Source organism: Hyaena hyaena, unplaced genomic scaffold (genome assembly GCF_003009895.1).
Source record: "Hyaena hyaena isolate Hyena2069 unplaced genomic scaffold, ASM300989v1 scaffold_572, whole genome shotgun sequence".
NCBI classification, from domain to species: Eukaryota; Metazoa; Chordata; class Mammalia; order Carnivora; family Hyaenidae; genus Hyaena; species Hyaena hyaena.
The window spans coordinates 773,627-794,717 of NW_024081210.1; the positions used below are offsets into that span (position 1 = coordinate 773,627).

General features: G+C 40.0%; 1 protein-coding gene and 1 non-coding gene across 2 annotated transcripts in view; both read right to left on the reverse strand.

Annotated features, from left to right (window-relative positions):
- STX17 (syntaxin 17) overlaps positions 1 to 6,461 on the reverse strand; it is a 61,972-nt gene extending 55,511 nt beyond the window's left edge. The window contains exon 1 of the mRNA XM_039256574.1: positions 6,416 to 6,461. The gene's annotated coding sequence lies outside the window, so the exon portion shown is untranslated. The remainder of the gene's footprint in view (positions 1 to 6,415) is intronic.
- A 14,260-nt stretch (positions 6,462 to 20,721) lies between these two features.
- On the reverse strand, positions 20,722 to 20,794 carry TRNAN-GUU. The gene has a single exon. It is a non-coding gene; the product is annotated as a tRNA-Asn (tRNA).
- Positions 20,795 to 21,091: the final 297 nt, after the last annotated feature.

The following is a 21,091-nucleotide window of genomic DNA, read 5'->3' on the forward strand; positions in this document are numbered from 1 at the left end:
TTAAGGAATCTACTCCTGAAATCATTGTTGCACCATATGCTAACTAACTTGGATATAAATTTTAAAAATAATAATAAAAAAATTAAAAAACAAATAAATAAAATTTTATTCGGAAACACTTTTCTCTCTACAAAAGTAATGTATATTCACTTTAAGAGACTACAGAAAAGAAAAAAAAAAGAAAAGAAAATACGAAAAAGAGAATAAAATAAAATCAATCAGGGGCACCTGGGTGGCTCAGTTGGTTAAGCATCCAACTTCAACTCAGGTCATGATCTTGCAGTTAATGGGTTCGAGCCCCACATCAGGCTCTGCACTGACAACTTAGAGCCTGGAGCTTGCTTCAGATTCTGTGTCTCCCTCTCTCTCTCTCTGCCACTCCCCTGATCACACTGTCTCTCTCTGTCTCTCAAAAATAAGTAAATGTTAAAAATAAATAAATAAAATAAACGTTAAAAAGATTTTTTAAAGAAAATTAAAATAGGTACAGTTAAAAACATTCAAAGATATAAAGGAAGGAATAGAATATTTTTACAAATTAGATAATACTATGAGACCATAGCAGGCTAACCTGAAAAAACAAGTACAAATTTGAAAAATAAAAACCTAAAAAAAGGTTAAACAGTAAACCATGTAGCTGAAGAAAGAATTATTGACTGGAAGATATCAGTAAGAATACAGAGGAATAAAGAGATGGAAAACATAAAAGATAAAATGAGAAGCTCAATAACAAATAGGAATCCTTTAAGGGAAGAATAAAGAAGATGGTGAACACGCATTATTCAAAGAGAATATGCTGAAAAAAAAAAAGAGAGAGAGAATATGCTGAGAATCAAGATGCAATACCTCAAACTGAAAATGTACATAAGACCTAAGTAGCATGAATTTAAAAAAATTGCCCCCCCTACTCACTCACTCTCTCTCAAAATAAACTTTTATTTAAAAAAAAAAGAACTACTGGGACGCCTGGGTGGCTCAGTCGGCTAAGTGTCTGACTTCAGTTCAGGTCATGATCTCATGGTTCGTGGGTTCGAGTCCCGCGTCGGGCTCTGTGCTGACAGCTAGCTCAGAGCCTGGAGCCTGTCTTCTGATTCTGTGTCTCCCTCTCTCTGACCCTCCCCTGCTCATGCTGTCTCTATCTCTCTCCCAAAAATAAATAAAACATTTTTTTTAATTAAAAAAAAAAAGGGAACCACTAAAAAGCACACTTTAACAATAAATAAGCCCAAAGGAAAGGAATGGTGAGGAGCTATGAATATAATAAAGTATACTGTTACTGGGTAGATGAATGAATGAAAGAAAAAAGGATTTATTTTGAATAATATAAATCTTTCCATGTAAATTATTTTTCTATAATGCAATTTTATAGAAGCATAGTGTTACATAAATGCTCCATAATTTAATCATCTGTTGTTGGCTATTTAGGTTATTCCAATTTTCCACTATTGTAAATGCACCACAGTGTAAGTACCCCTCTTACATATAAATCCATATTATCATCTATGATGTTTCTTCAAAATAATTAGAAATAGAATATGTGCACACATTTTTTTAAGCTTTGATACCTCATGTCCCAAAGTTGTGCCTATTTACATTCCCATTACAACATATCAAAATGCCCATTTACCCATATTACCACCAATATGTGGTATTTTCATTCTCCTTAGACATTCAAAAATGGTGGGATTGATTTATTAGCCCTTTGCACTCTTCTTACGAATTGCCTGCTAGTGCTATGTATCTGTCTTACTATAGGGGATGTTTTTCTATTATATTTAACATATAATAGACTCATAAATTATCAATTATTTGTCTCACAATGTTCCCAGGTTATCACATTGCTTGTGTTTTTTACTACCATGCAAACTATAGGAAGAAATCTTTATATCTACCACCATACCTATTGTCTTACCATACCTGATACTCAATAGACGCCAATGGAATAAAATATTTTTTCACATGTCTCTTCTTCACCATTTCTAATCCCATCACTCCAAACAATGCAATATGCATAGCACCTTACAAGTGTCTTAACTGGCCTGCCTTTAGACTCTTTCTCGCTCTCCCAGATTTTTCCAGACCACTACCAATTAATATAACTCAAACACCAATTGCAATATGTTACTCCTCTGAACAAAAACTTCCAAGAATTCCCAATTATTTGAACAAGAAAATACGGTGTTCATAAATAGATCCACCCAATCTAACCCAACCTCTACTTTTGGCTTTGCAATGATGCTCCCTCTGTCTAGATGCTCTTTTCTCTTCCACCTGCCTCTAAAATTTATGTATCGTTTGACACACAGCTCTCATGTTTCTGCTTTCTCTTCCACTAATAGGTTTATGGTGTACGTAACAACCCCAATTATCAAATATCTGATTTGTTTGCACTGCTCCCCTATGCTGATAGATTTTTTCAGTTCCAAAAGTGATATTTCAAAATCAGAGTTGTGCATGATTCTGCCCCTCAGCTTTCTGTGCCCAAGGAAAACCTGGTGCTTCATAAAAGCCATCTATCAGGGAAGAGATTCTACTCCAAGAACCTCCCAAGAGACTTTTCTAACTCTTGGTCTCCTTCTGGCCAGTATTTTTTTTCTCCTCACCATCATTTCCATTTTTATTAAATCATAATAAAATGCCTATAAAACACCAAACTGAGAATACAATAAAACCTTGGTTTGCACTCATAATGCATTCCAGAAACATTCCTGGAATCCAAAGCACTCATGTATCAAAGCAAATTTTAAGAACCATTGGCTCAGTTGTGATCATGTGACATTCGGCACCATGTACAAGTACTACTCGTATGGCAAGATACCACTCGTTTATCAAGTCAAAATTTATTACAAATGTTTGCTCATCTTGCAGAACACTCACAGAACAAGTTACTTGCAATCTAAGGTTTCACTGTATAATATTCTAATAATTGAATAAATCATGATATTATTAAAACAGAAAGTTGTCCAGCAGTGGCTCCAATTATAAAATAGCTCAAATAATCTTTGTAAGCTGTTGAGGGATGGTTTTAATCCAACATACAAAATGTGGGCATATTTATTTATTTTTATTTTAGCTCTACACCCAATGTGGGGCTCAAACTCACAACCCCGAGATCAAGAGTCACAGGCTTTACCAACTAAGCTAAACAGGTGGTTTTAAAATATATCTGAATAAAATATATATATATCTGAATAATAAATAAAAGTGTATTTCAGCATTCCTTGATGATCTCATGGCTCATGAGTTCAAGTCCCACATCTGGCTCTCTGCTGTCAGCACCGAGTCTACTTGGGATCCTCTGTATCTCCCTCCTCCCTGACCCTCTCCTGCTTGCTCTCTCACTCTCTCTCAAAAATAAACATACATGTGAGGCGCTTAAGTGGCTCAGTCAGTTGGGTATCTGACTTTGGCTCAGGTTATGATCTTGTGGTTCCCTGGGCTCAGACCCACATCAGCCTCTCTGCTTCAACATGGAGCCCACTTTGGATCCTCTGTCTCCCTCTCTGCCCTTCCCCTGCTCATACATGGGCTCTCAGTCTCTCTCTCAAAAATAAACAAACATTAAAATAAATAAACATTAAAAATATATTTTAAAAAATTGGAACACATTTCTGATATTAAGCTACAAAAATAAAAGATACATTTACACTAACATCACAACTGTGTAAAAGATGCCTATGAAAGAGACAAAACACATAAAAATGCCTAACCTCCTGAACTTCCGTAGACTTGATTTCCTTATAACATTTTTTAAAAAGTGTAATGAAATATCTGGGATGATAGAACTGTTCTATCATGTATCATGAAGGGGCTAGTGTATATATAATTATATGCCTTTGTCAAAGTTCACAGAACTATACAGTACAAAGAATGAATTTTTGAAAATTAAAAAACAAACACAAAATGTGGAGGAACACAAAATGGAACACACACTATTAAAAAAAAAACTCTATTACCAATGAATAGCATAACCACACTGAAAGAAGTGGAGGAAGAAAATAATCTAGGTTAACTCCGGACAACAATTTTTTTAAGTTTTTATTTTTTTATTTTGAGAGAAAGAGAGAGAGAATCACAAGCAGGCTCTGTACTGACAGTGCAGAGCCCAATGCAGGGCTCGATTCCACAAACCATGAGATCATTACCTGAGCAGAAATTAAGAGTCGGATGCTTAACCAACTGAGCTACCCAGGTGCCCCTGGAAAAATATATTTTAAGAGGATACTACAAGGCTGAAGACAAAAAGAACTACACACAACTATACTGTATTCTAATTAGTAAATTTGTTTTTTAATAGGAGTATGAGTAAGAAATCCTGAAAATTCTTTATGTGTATACTATGACTGAACAAAGAAGAGAATATTTTATAGAACACGAAAGCCACATTTCTGTCAAAGAAAGAGGTAATAGGGGCGCCTGGATGGCTCAGTCAGTTGAGCATCCTACTTCGGTTCAGGTCATGATCTCACGGTTCATGAGTTCGAGCTTCAAGTCAGGATCTGTGCTGACAGCTCAGAGCCTGGAGCCTGGTTTGGATTCTGTGTCTCCCTCTCTCTCTCTCTCTCTCAGCCTCTCCCCTGTTTGCACTCTTTCTCTCAAAAATAAATATTTTTAAAAAACACTTTTAAAAAATCACAGTAATAACAATGAAGGCAAGATCCATCAATGGATGGTAAAAATCAGCAAGTGAAAGTTTGAGGAGAAACAAGATATTTGCATAGTTTAGAAACTCTCTCATTACAAGGGAAGAGTAACAAATCTACATTAGAGAATCACAGTAGTCACCATCTTAACTAAGTGATCAATAATATCAAAAGCAGTGTGTCATTACATAAACCCCTCTTATAAGGAACTGAGAAGGAACATCCACTTCTGTGGTATCAAAAAAAAAAAAATACACAACAGTAGTATAATAATAAGAATATACCAGACAAAACTCAATTGAGGGACATTCTACAAAATAACTGACCAAGATTCTTCAAAAGTGTGAAGATGAGGAAAAACAGGAAAGACTAATGAGCCATCTCAATTAAATGCAATGTGGGATCTTATATTGGATCCCGGAACAGAAACAAAGTCCATTAGTATAAAAAAATATGAAATCTGAAAAAAAAGTGGTAGTTTGGTTAATAGAATTGTACCAATGATATTTTTTTAATTTTAATTGTACTATAATTATATAAAGTATTAACATTTTTTAAAGCTATAAAGAACTTAAATGTTTTTAAAAAAATTTTTTGAGCATGAGTGGGGTAAGTGTAGAGAGGTGAGAGGTAGAGGGGAACAAAGGATCCTAAGCTGGCTCTGTGTTGACAGCAGAAAGCCCCAGACCAGGGCTCGAACTCGCTAACTCTGAGATCATGACCAGAGCCGAAGTCTGAAATTCAACCGACTGAGTGAGCAACCCCGGCGCCCTGAGTACTCTAATCTTTAGTAATTTCTCTGTAATTGTAAAATTGTTTCAAAATAAATAGACTTTTTAAAAAAATGTATGAATTGATGTTTCACATAAAAGCCCAAACATTTATAAGTCAAAGGTCTGCCCTTACACTTGCCCGGGGCGGGGGTGCCAGGTGCTCTGCAACCTATCTTTGGGTGCTTACAACTACTGTTCGCTGAGAACCATTAACTCGGTTCCTGCGAGGAAAAAGGACTGGGAGGTTCACTAAATTACTTAAGAGGTTATTTACAAGTGAAATAGCCCCAATTCTCAAAAAAGCTCCAAAACTATCAGCAACGTCCCCCCGCCCCAAAAGCGAAGAACACCGTCCATCAGCCTAGAGATCCCACTGGTGGCCCCGAATGTTCTCAGACACGTCCCCCCAGGACGGGGCACTGACTTGGGAAAGAAAAGTCACGGCCTCAAGTCGTCCCATATGGTCTCTCGTCTAAGCCCTCTGATTCTGAATTTATAAAGGAGGGAGTCAGACGCGGGACCTTTCAGAACCACCTCCCGGGGTGGCTGTCAAGAGGCTTCGACTTCTGGCTTCCCAGTCCTCCCCTCATTGCCCCCGAGCCTGACGTCGCCTCTCGCAGCGTTGCCCCCAGCGCCCCTGGGCCACAGACACCAGACGCCGCCACCTGGGAACGGATGCACGAGCTGTCTCACGACCAAAGCGCCGGCGACCCTGACCACCTAGGGCCCACACTGCGTCACGGGCAGGCCAGGCGCAGGAAACTTTCCCACCCTGCGACCCCGGGAGGCCGCCAAGCTCGCCCTGTCGGCCGCCTCCCAACACCCGCTTCGAGTAGAGCTTCCAAAACCGAAACCGCCACTTCGTGGAGCCGGGAGGAGCCCCCAGAGCGCTCGCACTCCGGACCTAACGCCGGGCTTCCCACCAGGGGCCCCTCGCGCCCGCGGCCCGGCGGGGCAGGGCCTGACGCCCCCGAGGCCGCCTCCCCACAAACCCCTTACCTCCCGCCGGGGCGCTCGAGGCCGGTTGGTGTGCACCGCGCAGGCGCGGGCGCGACGGGGCGGGGCGTCGTGCTGGGCTGGCCCGGCTAGGCCACGCCCTCTCCCAGCCCTTTTGGGCCCAGCGGGGCGTGGCACGGTCTCTGGCTGCTCCCAGCTGCCGGAATGATTTAAGAGAGTGGTCTTGGTTTACGTTGTGGGATTGTAACATTGGAGCCGGGACGAAAGAGACCCACAGTCATTTGTTAGGCCTGTTGTGTTTTCAGTACGAGATCATACTACATAGCCTTCTACATTTTGCAAAGTTTTTCTGTACATTTTCCTGTTTTAGCAGGAATTTTATTGGTGGGCTAGCCGTGTGTTCTACGCTTTTTACACATGTAGAAACTGGAGCTCCAAAAGATTGTGCCTTCTCTCACTCGTCCCCAAAAAGCCTGTGATGCGGACTGGGCACAAGTCTTAAGAAAACTGTACCAGCCACAAAAATTGAAGCTCAGACGGTTGTGATTCCCTTTCCTCAAAGCCAGTGGTGACCTTAATGCCCTGTCCTTATTCCAATTTTATAGATATGACGCTGAGGTTAAACAAAGAGTTTTAAATGATTCATTCCAGTTCAGCCAGTTAGTGGCAGAGCTGGAGCTCCAACTTGGTTTCACAATTTTCCTCTCAAGCTCTTCCAATTACCAGCTGCTACCAGTATCCACGCAGATGGCTGGCTTTGAAGCCTGTCCGGGTCACATGACCTGACTTCCAGACCTCGCCTTTTATGTGTTTGTGAATGTTCAGATGACTTGTTCAGAATGTATCCACTGGTAATTTCCTCAGAAGTCATAAGTATGTTCAAGCCGCAGCTCAGGAAACTCAGGTGTTACCGTCTTCCAGTGGAGTTACCTGGAAGTAGAGGTAGAATTTGTAGCCAAGAGAAGATTAGGGGCCTGTGAGAAAGCCGTGAAAAACAATTTCTAAACTAGACCCCCCCAAAATCTAAGCAATTTAGACATCGTTTGTGGGTATAATAAATTCTGATATTTGTTTGCTTTGCTCTAGGAATGAAAGGTTTATACATTTTTAATTCTAAGAAGAATTTAATTAGAATTTTTAATTCTAAGAAGAAATGTTAACGTATTAAGCAATGCCATGGGAAAATGTTTTTCATGCAAGGGTCAGTTAAACAAGATCTTTTTAAGTGAAGGTCATTTAAAATAAGTTCTGAAAACCTATCTCAACCTGGGTAGGGAGTTGTGGCACTCAAGGATTCTATATTTGAAACTTATGGATTATTTTATGTATGTTTGCTATAACTTAGGTGTCAAGGTAGCAAGATAAAGCTTTTTAATCTAACAGCTTGTTAGCTTGATTTATAGTCTATAAAAATTTAAACATACAGCATGTGGAATTCTTTGTGTTCATTTAAAAGACTAAGGAAATAATATATATTCACGATATAAATTAAGAAATCATGTATCATAGAGCAAGTATATGGAGAACCTGAGAATCAAATTTAGATTTGGCACAACAATATAGACTTCTGAGGTTATCTTTCCAGCACAGTCCTTTTCTGGAAACTGCCTCTCCACTCCCCCTAGATCTACAAGCTTTCACTTATCAGCCTCTGGCAGCCATTTTGTACAAGCCTGAACCCAAGCCCCTAACCATAGCGAATTGTTCCAGGAGCAGACTTCTGACTCAAGCTGGAACATTAAGACACCTTTCCCAGGAATTTGGGATTAGGCCTAGGATTCTAGCCTCAGTCTCACTGGTTTCTAGAAAGGAGAAGATGCTCACAGCAGAGCTCTTGGTGACTGTTTTTCAATCGATAGACTAGTAAATCAGAGGAAGCCATGCTGCTCTTAGATACCATTTGTAATTGTGGAGAAATGAGTATAGGTATGTCCTAGTTTGTGGTGTTAAAAAAAAATGTTCTTGGGGCGCCTGGATGGCTTAGTCGGTTAAGTGTCCGACTTTGGCTTAGGTCATGATCTCACAGTTCGTGGGTTCGAGCCCCGCATCGGGCTCTGTGCTGGCTGCCAGCTCAGAGCCTGGAGCCTGTTTCAGTCTGTGACTCCCTCTCTCTCTGACCCTCCCCTGCTCACACTGTCTCTCTCTCTCTCTCCTAGAAATAAGTAAAACATTAAAAAAAAATGTTCTTTTGGTTTTTGGTTTTAGTTTTGGTTTTGGCTTGTTTTTTCCTCAAACCATGAATTATTGAAACATCTATTGCAGTTTTGAATGCATTCTATTTCTTTGTGCCTTCTATCATTTCAATATCATTTATGATATGAATATCATTTTGAACTAAGATGAAGAAAGGTTAAAAATAAGATAATAGTAGTTGCCTTTGGGATGGCATTGGCTGGGAGAGAGCATAAAGTAGCTTTCTGAGGTACTAGAAACGTTCTATGTATTGACATGGTGTGATTATATATGTGAAAATTCATCAAGCTTTATGTACTTTATGTAAGTTATCCCATAATAAAAAAGGAAAATAAAAAGCTAGCAATTCTTGGTTTAAAACAAACAAAACCTCTTAGTAAACAAGGAAATCTATACTTCCTTAATATTATTTCTATTACCTCTCTCGGAGATAGTGGTGAGTTAGCAACAGTAATCCCTACCCTCTTAAAGCCCTTCATACCTTTGAAAATAAAATTAAAAGCCATGAAAGAGAGAGGGGAAGGAGGGGAAAGTGTTACATATACGAAAAAAAGAAACAGATTTGGAGCACATTCAAATCCCTGGTTACAGGTGACTTTACTTTCTGCTTTACTGTCCCTTACCACTACACACACACACACACACACACACACACACACACTTGTGTATTAGAGTTATAGAGACCTTGTATCAAACCAAAAGGAGTAAACTCTGCAGGTAAACAGTAACTCTGGAATTCACCCATCAACCATTCATCACTTAGGAATTTGATAATCATTTTACATGTGGAATATCTTAAATGCCATGACATCTGCTTAGAAACTTCCCTACCCCACTTTTTGTTCCTTTAATTACCTTAATTATTCTCAAAACTTGGTGTGTCCAATAATTATTGCATAAGGTAGGATTCATAAAGCCACACTTAATGGACCTTATGGGCAGTTTAAACAATTTTCAAGGGTAATTTTGACTCTAATTTTTGCTTTATTCACTAACTTTAATTCCTAATAGCCATACCCCTCACTATCCAACTCACTCACCCTCCAAAGATGCAAACTGACATTTGTAATGAAAACTCAGTAAACATACTTAGAATTGGAATCATATTAAATGTTATTTAAACTTCAGCAATTTGCAAGGCACCTTGAATTTTACAGTACTTATTGTTATCATGAATGTCAGTTAATATCACATGGTAGATATACAGACAACCAAATTGACAGATCCTTGCATTCTGTCTCTCATTACTCCCCTTCACACATCCTGTGTTCTAACCAAATTAAACTTCTCACTATTTTTCATCCCAGTCCTTTCCACAGTCCTACACTGGGCCTTTCACCCGGGGTATTCTCCACCAATTGCCCCTCTCTCTTTGCACATCCAAATCCTACTCATCTTTCCATGTTCACCCCAAATGTGAACATTTCTAGAATTTTTATTTTTATTTATTTTTTTAAAAGACTACTTTTTTAAAAGTTTATTTATTTTAAGAAAGAGAGATAGAGAGCAGGGGAGGGTCAGAGAGAGAGTGAGAGAGAGCAAGAATGAGAGAGAGAGAGAGAGAGAGAGAGAGAGAGAATTCCAAGCAGTCTCTGCACTGTCAGCACAGAGCCTGATGCAGGGTTCGATCTCCTGAACTGTGAGATCATGACCTGAGCTGAAATCAAGAGTTGGACTGAGCCACCCAGCTGCCCCTAGAATTTTTAGATTTAACATCTGCCTCATCCAAGTAACTACCTTATAATCTGATCTTTTTTTGACACATCACTGTCTACATTTTATTACAGTAATTTAGTATACGTCTGTTACCACCTTCAATGCTTTTCAATCTTTTCCTTGTTGTGGCACAAATAGAAAATGATGATATTTATAAAGCAAAACTAAGAAAGTTGCTGTTAGCTTCTGCCGCTGGCCCAATTGCACTGGAAGCTGGGGAAGTTAATGCTTCTGCACACCTAAAACACATTTAAGCACAGGAGGTGAGAAATTATCTTGTACCATCCCATGTTCAGAAATAAGCTCCCTGATTCCACACTTGAATGAAATCATTTGGTATTTGTCTTTCTCAGTCTGATTTATTTCACTTAGCATAATACCTTCTAGGCCCAAAACAAATGAATAAACAAACAAAGCAAAAGCAGACCTACAAATACAAAGAACAAACTGACATCTGCCAGAGGGAAGGAGAAGGTGGAGGAATGGGCAAAATGGGTGAAGAGAAATGGGAGATATAGCTTCTAGTTATGGAATGAGTTAAGTCACTGGGATAAAAAGCATAGCATAGGGAATATAGTCAATGATATTATAACAGTGTTTTGTGGTAATAGATGGTTGCTACACTCTGGTGAGCAAAGAATAATCTATAGAGATGTTGACTCACTAACGATGTTGTACACCTGAAACTAATAAAGCATTGTGTTTTGTGTAATGTAACATTGTGTCAACTATATTTAAATTAAATTTTTTTTAATTTTTAAAATGTTTATTTATTTTTGAGAAAGAGAAAGAGAGACACGATGCAAGCAGAGGAGGGGCAGAGAAAGAGGGAGACACAGAATCCAAAGCAGGCTCTGTCAGCACAGAGTCCGGTGCAGGGTTTGAACCCACAGCCTGCAAGATCATGACCTGAGATGAAGTCAGACGCTTAACTGACTGAACCACCCAGGTGCCCCAAAAACAATTTTTTTTTAAAGAATGTAAGCTCCCCTGGAGGGATTCTGAGGGCAGAATCCTGGTTTGCTTATCTCTGTATCTACCCATAGATTCTAGTTCAATGCCTTGTCCCTATAATAAGTGAATAATTGAATAAATAAATGACAGTGCTATCTAAGTTTGCTTTTACAGAGTTCTGAGGGCTTCCAGTTGTGTCAAGAACTTGAAAGTCATCACTCCCATCTTTAAAATAAGAACAAAGTGGAACAAACATAAACACCAGAGACTTTTCTTGGACTCATCAGAGAACTGAGGTTGCAGGGCATTTGCCTGCCCAAATCTGGAGAGAGGTAAATACGGAGAATCACAACCAACGTCAGCATACCTGGGACAGAAGCCTTGGAACATCTGAAGCTGGCAGGGACATCTAAATGGTAACTTCAATAAGATGTTAGTAGTGACATATAGACAGATTTGTGTGACAGTGAGAAACTCCTGGAGGCTTCAGTCTTTGGGGAAACCCAATACTTTCATGGGTTTTACCTCTAGAAACCGCACCAAGTTCTGAAGGGGAAGAGCCAAGGAAAAAAATCCTCATGTTTCTGGTAGAGGAGAAGAAAATAAACCATTTTGAAATATGCCCAGAGCTTTCACCATAAGAAAGTCCTACACTGCAGAGGAAAAGACTTAGCCAGAGACATATTTATTGGGAGTGGGGGGGGGGGGGAAGTGAGGCAGAGAAAGAGAATGAGAAGTTACTTAGCCCCACTCCTCTAAGCCTTCAAGTCTCTCCTGGGGGTGGGGGTGGGGCTGGGGGTGGGAGAGGGTTTAAGAAACACTTGTGAAAGTCATAGCTCACCAAAAGATGAAACTTAATCATAGGACTATAGGATGTTTCCTTTCCCCATGCACCTTACCACGACCCTAACACTCTAAAATAACAGTAAATTATAGTTGAAAGAGCTGCAAGGTGCAGTCTCTATATAAGAAGTTTTTAGAAAGATCTGAAGAACAAAAATACTGGAAAAAATTGAAGCCTCTGATACCTACTGGTAGAGCAGACATTAAACAGAGCTCAGTCTTAGCCAGATGAACACAAAGCCTCACACTAACTGCCTATTCACCTCAGTTCCTATTACCTGATACATCATGTTTGGCTTTCAACAAAGAATAACAAGGCCTATTAATAGGCAGGAAGAGACATAGTCTAAAAAGATAAAGCAAGGATCAAAACCAGACTCAGAAAAGACATAGATTTTGTAATTATCAGATAGGGAATTTAAAGTAAGTATGATTTTTTTAAAGTTTATTTATTTATTTTGAGAGGGAGAGAAAGAGAAAGCATGAGCAGGGGAGGGGAAGTGAGAGAGAATCCCAAGCAGACTCTGTGCTGTCAGCTTAACCGACTGAGTCACCCAGGTGCCCCTAAAATAAGTATGATTATTACAGCAAATGGTTTAATGGTAAAAGCTGACAACATGAAAGAACAGATGGGTAATGTAACCAGGGAGATGGGAACTCTAAGAAAGAATAAAAAGAAAATGCCAGGAATAAAAAACACTGTAATGAAGATGACAAATGCCTTTGATGGGCTTGTCAGTAGACTGGACATGGTCCCGAGGAAAGAATCAGTGAGTAAGAAAATGTATCAATAGAAACCTCCTAAGCTGAAATGCAAAGAAAAAAACAATAAAAAAAAAAGAACAGAGTGAATTTGTGGGACAATTTCAAAAGATGTAACATATATATATGTTATATATATATATATATTATATATATATAATTCGAATACCGTAAGGAAAGGAGAAAGAGAAAGAGAATAAAGCAGAAGAAAAATTTGAAGTAATAATGGCTTCTCCCAAAATTAGTGACAGACACAAAACCACAGATGTAAGGAAGCTCAGAGAAAACCAAGCAAAATAAATGAAGAAAAAATGAAGAAAAAAAAAGATAATGAGAAAATCTTGAAAGAAGCCAGAGAGAAAAAAAAAAAACAAAACACCATACCTGTAGAGAACTGTTCTGTGGAAAGAAGGTATACGCAAAATGACCTCCAAAGACGGAAGGAGCCTAAAACAGAAGAAAAAGGTCAAATCCGGCTTTGTGAGAAATGTTTTATTTAGGGGACTTAGAATAGAAGCCTGTCTTGAGTGCCCATAAGACAGGTAGATCTCAGCAACTCCACCTCCCTTAAAATCTCTTTTTATAGCCCTAGAGGCTGAGAGTACTGCTAGGGGACCACCCAGGGAGAGAATGCTTAAGAATAGGTGTGTATCAAAGTCATGTCTCCAGGGGAGATGAAGGACATTATGCCTGGACGGTGTATTTAAGGCTGTGGTTAAACAAAAGGAAAGAATGTGGGGAGGAGGGGGTTATGCTCAAGGAGGTTTAAGGTCACAAAAGAAGCATCAAGGGGGCACCCCAGTGGCTCAATTAAACTTCTGACTTTGGCTCTGGTCACCATCTTATGGTTTGTGATTCAAGCCCCATGTCAAGCTCTGACAGCTCAGAGCCTGAAGCCTGCTTCAGATTCAGTGTCTCCCTCTTTCTCTCTGCTCCTCCCCCTACTCACATTCTGTCTCTCTCTCTCTCTCTCAAAAATAAATAAACTTTAAAAAACCTAAAACAAAACAAAGCAAGCATCAAGGATGATTTGTCCAAGATGGCATCAGTCTAGTTCACACAAGGATGAAGGATAAGAGTTACATCAGAATTCTCAACAAAAACCATGCACTCAAGAAGAGAGTGGAGTAAAATATCTAAAGTGTGGGAGAAAAAAAAAAACAATGAAACACAAACCTAGAATTTGATATTCAGCTAAAGTATCCTTTACGAGTGAAGGAAAAATACTTCCTCAGACCAAAAAAAGAAAGAATTCAGTTCTAGCACACCTGCTCCACAAGAAATGTCAAAAGAAGTTCTCCAGGGAGAAGGAAAATGATATAGATCATAAATTTGGATATACATAAAGAGAGAAGAGCCCAGAACAAGGAATAAATTAAGTTAAAATAAAACCTTTTACTTTTCTTATTCTTCATGAGCTAATAGTTCAAAGTAATAGTAACAATGTATTGGGTAAAATCAATGGTAGCAATATTTCAAGGGACAGGAGGGGGGAATTGGGAACACTCTTGTTGGAAAGTACCTGCACTCCTCAGAAGTGGTGACGAGGGAGCATAAGGCAAGCTGAGGGCAAGTACGGGCCAGCACACTGCCCCTCCCCCACGTGGGATATGTGTGATATTCCTCAGGCACTCCTGACTGCCCAAGAATGAAGGAAAGGAGAGAAGACAAATGGTAACTGATAGAGACCACAGTCATCTATCAGTTTACAAATAGTTTAGTAAATTACAAGAAAAAGGCAATCTCATCAATAGCCTAATCTCCAGAAACCGTTAGGCTCAGTTTCCTGGAGCGCCTAATGTTACCCTGCCTTCCATAGTGATGTAGGGAACAAAGGCAAGAAGGAAATGGCAGGTAAAATTAAATTTCCTTATAACCTGCAGCCCCTTGACAAATATGTGAGGCCAAATACAGAGTATAACATTTCTCCAGGAATGTTAATATCTTACTAGAGGGAAAACAACCTTAGCTTGACAATAGCAAGACCTCAAGTACCTTAGGAGTCCTCTTTAGCATATCAGAGTCTTTCTGGAGGTCTCCATTTTGTCTTTACCTCCACCATCTCCATAGTACACAATCAGTCACTCCACACCAATCCTGTCCCCATGCTTTAATAAAATCACCTTTTTCCACCAAAGACATCTTCAAGAATTCTTTCTTGGCTGTCGGCTCCGAACTCCCACCATCGCCCCAAAATCTCATCAGGGGTATAGTGTTATTTGCAGGTATACTTAGATTAGTTGTGAATATATATTATAAACTGTAGAGTAATCACTAAAAGAAGTCTAAAATGAAATATTATTGATATACTAGAGAAGGCAGGAAGGAGGTAGGAGAGAAATAACAAGAGCAACAAATAGAAAATAGTTACAAATATGGGTAAATATCAAATCAGCTGTATCAGTGACCACTTTAATATGAATGCTCCAACTACACCATTTCCTTTTGTCAGCGTGATTGTCAAAGTGAACAAAAAACAAGCCCCCCCATATGTGTTTTCTACACAAAACCCATCTTAAAATAAAGACACAGAAAGGTTAAGAGTAAAGGGATGGAGAAAGATGTACCGTGCTAACACTAATCAAAAGAAACCAGGAGTAGCTATATTAATTTCAGACAAAGCAGATTTCGCAATAAGGAAAATTAGCAGTGAGAAAGAAGGGCACATTACATCACGATAAAGAGGTTAATTTTCCAGAAAGGCATAAGTCTTTAATGTGTGCACCAAACAACACAGCATCAAAATTCATGAGGCAAAAGCTGATAGACTGCAGGGAGAAAAAGTGCCTCACAAATAGAGTATGAGAGCAACATGAGTTAAGTTCATGAAAGTTGCTATTTCTTCCAGGGGCAGCAGGATTGTCACAGAAGAACTAAGAGAATTTAACAATAGGGCAAAATGATTTCCAAGATACCAAATATTTCTAGATTCCTGATGGAGAAGCTGCCGGAGCTCTCTTTTACAGGATTATAGAATCTATCTTCAATCCTTTGACAACTGACACTCTCACCAGTAAACCTTTTAATCCTCCAACTAGTGAAATACATTTAAGGAATTGGAAATCAACAAATTTCACAAAGAGCCCCACCTCCCTCTTCTCTGCCCAGCAAGCCCCCAAATCCCATTGTCACAGCCCGTAGGGGATTTTTTTCCCCTTCTGTAAGCCTCCATGGATTGCAGGGGCTTTTGAGTGGTATTTATGTTTCCTCCAGCCAAAGACACATTAACTTTAATATTTCTTTGGCAGATTATTACCAAAGAAAGAAATATTGCTTCCTCCATGGAAATAAATTAATAGGTTCAGCAACTCATTTTGCTTGTATAAGTGAGCACTTCAGAAGAGAAATGTTTAAAACTTGAGTGAAATGGTTTTAAATATGGAAAAAGTTTCCTGAGTCCCTGTACTTAAACCTTAAAGGACATGATTGCTAAGTTTAAATCTTTCCAACATCTGGTAAGTGCTTTCCCATTCATTCAATCAGTCAGTCCATAAGGCCGACAAACCAGCTACGCTGATTGAAGGTTTAAAGATTCCATTCTTGTCTTCTAGGTGCTCACAGTCTGGAGGGAAAGACAGACATGTCAATAAATACAATATGATTAGCAAGCACTGTTATTAGCTATCCTTAAAAAGTGCTATAGAAAGAAGTACAGGGAAGAAGACGTCAGAGTTTGGTCAATACGTAGGAATAATCAGTGAAGGGCTGAAAGAACATTCTGAACAGAAAGAACAATGTAAACGGCACACAAAATGCAACAGAGGTATATTCAGGTTTCCAGAGTAGTGTGTGGTCAGGGAAGCAGACTGAAGGTTACCAAAGGGCAAGATGAGTAACTACCTCAGACTTATCAAAGTTCATGTTGATCATGTTCTTATTTGTTTCAGATCTGGTCATGGCACTATTTAATATTAAACCTGTGTTGTGGCCCCTCCCACTAAGTCCCCCTCCCCAATCTTGATTCACACAACACCTACCAATTCCTTGTGGGAGACTCTGAGGCCCTCCAAGTTTTAATTTAAATTTCCAGCCTCCTGGCGCACCGTTTTCTGAAGTTCTACCAGGATTCCTGTAATTCCCTAATAACCCATCCGCTTTCTGGCTTCTGTGTGTTCGACGAAGCTGTTCCTCCCTTTGAAATGCTTTCTGCCTCCTTTCGATTGATCAAAAATTTACCCCTCCCTGAAAACCCATCTCAAATTCCTTCTCTCCCCCAAACCCTTCCCTTATTTCCCTAGCCTGCGCTCTACAGTTCCTCAATTTAATTGTGCTCTGCCATACAGTTGTTCACATGTCTGTCTTTCCAACTAGAGCACAACTTATGGAGGGCAGATGCCTTATGTTATTTATCGTGTGTTCACAGCTGGTGGCCTGGAATGCAGCACTGGATAAATATTTAGATGATGTTGTCTGTCTCATTGCCTTTGTCCTCTCATCGGTTTCTTCTCTGGGTTCACAACTGAGCTTCTCCAGCAGGTCATACCCTCTGGAGCTCAGTTTGTCAGTGAGCGTGAGATCAGAGAAATAATAAGAAAACCTGATGCACAGATTCCCAATCCTGATGGCACAAAGAAACCACTTGGGGAACCTTTAAAAAATATATAGTTGGGGTGCCTAAGTGGCTCAGTTGGCTAAGCCTCTGACTTCAGCTCAGGTCATGATCTCTCTGCTTGAGTTTGAACCCCTCACTGGGCTCTGGGCTGACATCTTGGGGCCTGGAGCCCGCTTTGGATTCTGTTTCTCCCTCTCTCTCTCTGCCCCTCCCCAACTCATGTTCTCTCTCTCAAAAATAAATAAATACTAAAAAAATTACAAAACATATATAGTTTCCTGGGCCCCACCCTCAGAGATACCAATTTAATTGTTCCTAACTAGAAACCAGTCATCTTAAAGTTCTGTAGGTAATTCTAAAGTGCAGTCAGTTTTGAGAACCACAGGCCTAAAGGGGTAGAAAATAGTCACCAGGCCCCATATATGAACTAGAGTAATTTCAAATTCACTCTCTCAAAAGGTGAAGCTTTCCCCCAGGAAAACATAGCTAAAAGAATGGAGGCCGCCCCGTCTGGGTGGAATTGACCTTTTTCTGGGGAAATCTTTGTTACGAGGAGTCTGAGTTATGCTGTGGGAGAAATCACACACTGGCATGATGCTGGCCTTCATGTTCCTACTCAGCATATCTAGAGGATCCCATTATGGTCCCTGTCCCACCCCCATCTTTAATAAGAAGTTGTAGGAAGCCATAAAATGAGCTGAAATCAAAACACCAAGTACCAGATCAGCAAATGAGTCATGAAGGCTGAGAGTTGCCAATCTCTTAAGGGTCCCCCACTTGGCTATCCCCTATGGCACTCAGTGGAATGGAGGAAAGAGCCAGACACCAAGGGGAGGACCCGTGTTGCACAACTCTACAGGCCCTGTGCACATTGGATTCCATGTAAAGAGTGGCCCCTGGAATTGTATAAGGCTGCATCTCGGTACAGGGATTTCCCTGCCCTCAGCCCAGGAGATTTCTGGTGGTGGCCCCCATCTTGGTTCTCTTCCCCAGCCATCTTCTGTCTTGAAACTGTCACTCTGAGCCAAGGTGAGGAATGAAGAACCTCCTCACCAAACACTTCTCCTGGAGTCTTTTCCTACCTGATCTACCCTGAGTGTTCCATGACCCTGCAGAACTCCCGCCGAAACTGGCTCCTCCGTCAGTCACTGCAGCAGGGTTTCAGAGAGGGTGTCAGTTCCTTCTCAGCTTCTCCACCCTTTCTATTTTTCCTCATTAGTCGAAGTATCCACAGAGAAGGAAAGTATATATTTATATCTAGGTTTTGGCTGGCTTTTTGTTTGCTTTTTTGTTTTTGTTTTGTTTTGGTGGGGGGCAGCGAGGAGGGGAATCAAATTTAACGGGAAGAGGTAAATTGAAGCAGTGTTATCTATTTAAAAAAAAGTATCTCAGCACCTGGCAGAGAGTAGGGAGCAAACAATATTAGTTTCCACCGTTCTTGGAGGATGGCAAAGTGAGCGTGGTGGTGGTGATGGCCAGGGAGCTACTGAGCAGCTTTCACTTTTTACGTTTTTAGAGAGCGTGGAGACAGCAGCAGGGTCTTTAAGATAAGGAGACCATTATTTTTTCTTTAGGCAGAGTTGTGAGAATGAAAAAGAAACAGGAAGTTAGCATGAGGAAGTCTTATTCTGTGAACTGTAATGCACTATATACAAGGTATGGAGTTACTATTAAGCGTCATAAGAAAAGTACAAGACAAATTCCCCCGGGGTTTGAAGGGGAGGAAGAGACCACATCCCATTTGGAAATTGGGAGGAGACGGCACATACCACTTCATAAAGATGCACATGTAGGAGACCTGTTTTCTACATCGTAGAGGAGGGATTGTGATCCCTGCTCAGACCACAAAGCAAGCTGGTTGTGAGGATAGCTTAAAACTGTTATGTCTGCACTTTGTAGAGCACTATACAAATGCAAAGTGATGTTATTATAGTGTATAATAATGAATACATAATATAATAAGCATATATAATAGGTATATATAATAAGTGTACATTGTTATAACAGTGTGGCCATAATGGGAAATGGAGATATTATTACCATTATTAACGACTCTGAAGATGTCAGTCAGCACTCAACAGGTCGCACACCTGGCAGGGAAGGCGTTTCAAAAACAGAAATGAGGGCTGGAGAGGTTTCCACCAACTTTCTTGGCTGAGAGTTCCTCTATAGAGTATCTTTTTTTTTTTTTTCTTAATGTTTATTTCTTTTTGAAAGAGAGAAAGAGAGAGTGAGTGGAGCAGGAGCAGAGGGCAGGGGACAGAGGATCTGAAGCAGCCTCTATGCTAACAGCAGATAACCCAAGGCGGGGCTCCAATTCACCAATCATGAGATCAAGACCTGAGCCAAAGTTGGCCGCTTCACTGACTGAGCCACCCAGGTGCCCCATTCTACATAATATCTTTGAGCATCCGTTGACACCCACTCTGTCACAAAGGCCTGTGACAATGCTAATAACACAGTATTGAATAAGAAATGATGTCTGCCTTCAGGAAGCTCACCTTTTTTTGGTTTTGAGGATGGCCTCAGAATATCAGATCAGGGGTGCCTGGGTGGCTCAGTTAGTTAAGCATCCAACTTTGGCTCAGCTCATGATCTCATAGTTCATGAGTTTGAGCCCTGTGTGGGGCTCTGTGCTATTAGCACGGGGCTTGCTTTGGATCCCCTGTCCCCCTCTCTCCCTTCCCCTCTGCCCTTCCTTTGCCCTTCCTTTGCTTGTTCTCTCTCTCTCTCAAAATAAATAAATAAACTTTTTAAAAATCTTAAAAAAAAAGAATATCAGATCAAGAAGTTTATAGCTAATTAATAGGCAATGGAGAGCTCCTGAACTTTTCAGAGCAGGGAAATGATATGGTCTGAATTACATTTCAGGTACTCCTGAAAAATTATAGAATTCTACCTGTACCCAGCTCAGTTTATCACCGGAAAATATTTTAGGTCAGCAGATGATTGAGCTCGTCCACCCTCAGGCATTAGAACCTATGTTGTCCCCCTCTAAATAGACTTTGCTTATTAAAACTTTATTCATAATGGAACTGATTTTTTCTTTCTTTCTATTGGCTGTTAGAAAGCCTAAGTCAAATTTAGTAGGTATACAGGACTTCACTTTACATTAAAAAAAAAAAGTTTATTCAATTTTGAGAGAGAGACAGAGACAGAGGGAGGGGCAGAGGATCCAAAACGGGCTCTGTGCCGACAGCAGCAAGCCCCACACAGGGCTTGAACCCACAAACTGTGAGATCAAGTCAAAGTTGGATGCTCAACCAAGCCACCCAGGTGACCCCAAAACTCAGTTAACTTCTCCATTATTTTTTTTAAGTAGGCTCCATGCCCAATGTGAAGCTTGAACTCATGACCTTGAGATCAACAGTCCCATGCTCTACCAACTGAGCCAGCCAGGTGCCCCATGAAAATTCACTTTAGCCCTGGCTTGCTTTCCCTGCATTCATTTTCTTTTTAATCCCTCCTTTACTTTTAAAACATCTTGTTGAATTATATACAGTTTTGTAAATCATCTTTTATCCTTTCTGAATAAAGTTATTAAAAAATCATTTCCTATTTTTTAAAATTTCACAGTCAATTAACTTCTAGTGACAATTATTTGAAATGTCCCCTGGGGAAATTTGCATGGATGAAGCACATTTGAAAAGTAACATTATCAGAGTTACTTTCTGACACTACTGCTGATCTCCTAACTT